General features: G+C 33.4%; 1 non-coding gene across 1 annotated transcript; it reads left to right on the forward strand.

Moving 5' to 3' along the window:
- Positions 1–1127: 1127 nt before the first annotated feature.
- On the forward strand, positions 1128–1200 carry Trnar-ucg. Its single transcript has one exon. It is a non-coding gene; the product is annotated as a tRNA-Arg (tRNA).
- Positions 1201–5055: the final 3855 nt, after the last annotated feature.

Genomic DNA, 5055 nt, shown 5'->3' on the forward strand with positions numbered 1-5055 from the left:
TAGATCTGTGAATTTAATTCGTGTAAGTTTTATATTTAGTAACAATCAGTATTTTTTTTAATAGTTTAAAAGTAGTCTTTCTTACAGAGATTATATTCAGGTTTCGTACCTACTTTCTTATTTTAGGATTTAGTTTTTAAATTTTCCTTTGCTTTATCTAACTTTATTTTAATTAATGTTGGGTATTATCAATATGCAGAGCGGACTTAACATAGCATTCATATTTATAAAGAATTTATGTTGTTTTTATAAAACGTCCAAAACCGACATTTTGGTTAAATAGTTTGGTGACAGTTAGGTTTTGATACATAATTAGTTTAAAAGTGATTGTTATATGCTTTCTTTCAATTATCAGCTGAATGCTATCGTGAGCTACAGCTAATAGTGTTTACATGGTTGAAATATACTCACTAAAGCTCAAAGAATTTTCGTGTAACACCCAATACTCCATGGTCAAGAATTTGTTTTTTTCTTTACTTTAGTGTCCCCTAGAGGGCGCTGTAGTCTGTTTAACGTGACGTCATGCAGACTCGTACAGTGTGGACGACCAAGAGGCTTCTGACGTCAGCTCATTTGTGCAATTATACTATGTACATAGTTAAAGTAAAGATACAGATCAAAAACATAATCCTCCTCTTTGCTTCGCCGTAGTAGGGTAAAAATAAAGACCGATAACTATATAATTAATTAATTACGTATATTATATTATTTTATATTACCTACCTATATGTATTTGTACAGAATCCTCAATGTCTCAAGTCCGATTCGCACTTGACGTTCTTTTTAGTTAGAAATTGACGAATTAAATCAATATTAGTTAGTTGACTTACAGAATATAGAACAGTAGACATTGATATATTAAAAACTCTTTATTTTTTTTAACTTATCTGTTAATGACAGTAAAACGTAGTTCAGTTCTACACGTCACATACAATATCCCACAAAAAGTCCATACCTAAATATTACGCTAATTAAGTTAATCATTGTACAATTATAAGAACCACGAAAATAGCATTGTTGTCATAAATCATTAATTAATGCTAGAAGTAAAACCAATGTTAATCACGTTTCAATAATGGATCGATTAAAATTGGATTGTATAACGTAATTTTGACACACTCTTCAGTGACCGTGTGGCCTAATGGATAAGGCGTCGGACTTCGGATCCGAAGATTGCAGGTTCGAGTCCTGTCACGGTCGAAGCATATTTTGTTTTGAGGTTTCATATTTTTGGATAGATTTTTTTGTTTTTGTAATAAACAATGCTTTGACCGCAATCATTTTTGGTATCATTCAAAATGTTGTCTCGGACAGATTTCCTTTTCAAACCATGGCCGCATGGTTACATAGATAAACGAAGCCGACACGTGAATCATGACCGAGTGTTATTCTATTAGGCAGAATCTATGATACTTTGGCTAAGGTTAAATCATAATCTTTTTTATTAAATTCTGGGGAATTAAAAAAACATCATTTGTGAGACGGGCGCCACGTTTTAAAAAATAAAGATTTCTATAAACATTGTAGTAGTGTAAAATGTTAAATAATATACACATTTTATACCTTTTGACTTTAACTGACAGAACTGCCATCTAGTGGATAAAAGTAGAACTATTACGAAATAAGTGAGTACGACTAGCTAAATTGTGTAGAGTTTATGCTTATTTCAGAAGATGGCGCTGTTATTACTTTTACATTTCAGATCAAAATGTCGATACAAAACCATTTCAATATATAGAAAGTGCCTTGAAAACGGCCTACTTGAAATAAAAACTTTTGATTTTGATTTATAATTTAGTTTGACTATCTAACAGACCCGGCTTTACTCGAATTTAAAAAAAAAATATTTAGTTTTTTTTTTAACTAAGTTTTTACAATAAATAAGGCTTTTCTTGTGCTTCTGCAAAGCTGTCTTATTGGGTACTAGCTGTTGCCCGCGACTTTGTCTGCGTGATTTTCAAGATGTGAAAAACTATGAAGTTTAATAATAACGATCATCGCAAAAATATAATGCAATATTGAAAATGAAACACTTTTTTTACATTTTAAGCTTGCTGTTTTATTTCTAAATTATAATGAATCTTGAGCGGCACAAAGACTATCAAATGTTTGAATCAAACACATTTCATCGTTTACGATACTATCCTGGTATCAAATATTTCACACCTGTTTTAATGACTTTTTCTTATTTAATCCCAAAAAGAGAAGTTTAAAACTTTGACATATCTGCCTGCCTGTCTGTCTGTGACATCATAGCTTCCGAACGAAGTAAACTATTTTAATTTAAACGTGAATTATGTGCGAGTGTTCGTTTAGACATGTTTGACAAATCGAGCCGTTTAAAAACGTCTTAGCACTTCTGCTAAAAATGTTTTACTTTCGAGGGTTTTAAAAGGCAGCGATGATGAATACTATGTAAGATTGATAAGACTGGATATAAGTATGTAAATGCCTAGTTTCGTTGTCTGCCGCCTGCTGCGGATGTGCGCAGCCGGATATGAGGAGTAGCCTTTGACCGGCTGCTTTATACCCGGCCGGTTACCCGGTACAACGGTATAACTGTTTTTAGAAACTGCAAGGAGTAAATGTTTGACATCTGAACTAGACTGGGTGATGTTTTTAGAGAAGTCATTAGTATCTGGGTTTTAGATTAAAAATCTTATGAAATGAAATGAAATCATTTATTCTGTAAGTAGGATATGTCATTGCTTTTGCATGTTTTCTTAGATTCGATAAATACCAGTTTCTCTTTACTGTGGGTTACTAGCAGAAAAAAATGTAACAATTTATTAGTATACCTTGATAAAGGATAATAACAACCCCATTGTATTTGCTTCAATAAATACAATTCACAATTTACTGCGAGTGAAATAATATTGATTTCCAAAATTTGAAACTCTTTATTATTTAACAAAATATTTGTAGAAGCAACTTTTTCTTCGAAAACCTTCCGCTCGTCACCTGGTGTTTACATACGGAACACGAAAATACAAAGGCCCGTTTCCCATAACAATACATGATATTCGTAAACAATTCTTAGAAGATATTATCAGGAGAATTTTCCATTCTACGTATCGTTTAAGGCACTATGTAGATCTCTTGTCGTGTAGTAAAAAGTAACTCTGAAGCATTATATTATTATTCAATAGATACGAAAAGAAAATTCTATCACTTCTCCCTACTTATAAGAAACTATGATCCACCCAAATGATCCCAGCTTATAGAAGACTCGAAGACACATTATGCAAACAGTCTTCGACTTCTAACTAAACGACCCGCTAAAAATTTACGGGGAAAACAGTTCACAACAAAACCACATCAAAAAATCCCAGTATGACGAACTCACAGTATAGAAGTCCCCTACTCTGTGACACCGAGCAATTTTTTCCGTATCAACGCTGTGTTGAGAAATGGCGCGATTAGAAAATTGATGGCGGAGTCTTGAGAACGTTTATTGGTGAAACGATAACCGGGAAGCTTTTTGAAATATATTGAGATGACTTTTTACGTAAAACTAGAGGGCTGGCGGTGGCGCGGCCGTTAGGAGAATTCATTAAAACAACGCCATCTATCGACGGGAAGCGGAAAATGTTTTGTTAAAATATTTTACTTGACTTTTTTCACGAATGGAGGTTGAAATTCATAGTAGGTTACTTGGATGTTATTTTATAATTATTGACACAAAAATACGACGAATACTAAAGGCTAGATTTTAAAATTCATAATAACCCAACAAGCAAAATGTTCTAGAGAAAAAATCCACCAAAAATTAGGAGCAAAACTTTTTCTATATAAAAATGGAGGCTTTACACTCGGCCGGCGTCCCTTGAGGCGATTGCGCCTTTCATAATAAACTTTAAGAAATATTTACAGCAAATCCCTTGATATTATTTACACAAAAAGGTTTGAAACATAAAGAAATTTCGCACCATTTGTAAACAAACGACGCCTGAGAAATGCGTTTTTTTTCTTGTGATAAAATGTCTAAAGTATAGGAATACCTTTTTTATAGGAAACTTTTGTTTTTGTCCCATAGTAAGGCTGCGTTTCCACTAGATTTGTGCGAGGATATGTTTGTAAAGGACCAATAGAATTGCTTCATTTACCTCGCCTTGGTCAGCACAGCCCTGGTGGAAACGGCTCGGCGGACATCCTCACACAACACATTTCCATCGCAGATCGCTGGTGGAAACGCAGCCGTAATCGTGACGTCAAAATCATGAGATTCAAGCATGTATGACTAGAATGCTATAGTTAGTAAACAGTCTTTTAAAAAAATCTTTGGGTATACGAACTTATCTTATGTAGAAATCATAACGTATTAATTCATCAATTATTTCTTTATTTTGTTCTAATTGCCTTCTTTATCATAACATCAAACACAAATGACTCAGATCTACTTTAAATCTGAATAAAAATATTTCGTCGTTATATAAATGATATCTGGCCACTAAAAAAAACCTACATTATTGAATATCATGTGGCCTGAGTTACTCCTGAACCTTTCTATAATTTTTAAATTCAAACGTTAGCAAAAAAATATATCAGAATAAAACCTCTTTTAAATACGGCCTCGCGAAGCCTCACGTGATGTGATTTACGTAATATTTTCCCGCCACTATAATATGCTCGACCGGTCCGCGCCGGATATGAGAGCCTTTTGACCGGCTCGCCTCACGGATCACCGGGCAAGTTCACTCCACCCGGGTATTGATGATAAATAGGGTTAGATTGTTTTATTTTCATATTTTAATATGCATTATTATTATAATGGTGAGTGTGACCTTCATGTATAATATAACACCTATATTTTTTATAAAACATTGATCAGATCTCACTGCTGTGCGAAGACCTCTCCTTTTCTCTTCCTTGTGTTTTTTTTGCGATTTCTGGTCACATGCGACGTGTAGGTTACAAGATCATCACATTTATAATTATATTACTTGGAAAATATATTTGTAATTATTGTTATTAACGAAATAAAGCCGTGGATTACTGAAAAGTGTCGAGTGACAAAAGGTTTCTTTTTAAAATGAAAAGGCACTAAAAAATATG

Source organism: Trichoplusia ni, chromosome 4 (assembly GCF_003590095.1).
Source record: "Trichoplusia ni isolate ovarian cell line Hi5 chromosome 4, tn1, whole genome shotgun sequence".
Taxonomy (NCBI): domain Eukaryota; kingdom Metazoa; phylum Arthropoda; class Insecta; order Lepidoptera; family Noctuidae; genus Trichoplusia; species Trichoplusia ni.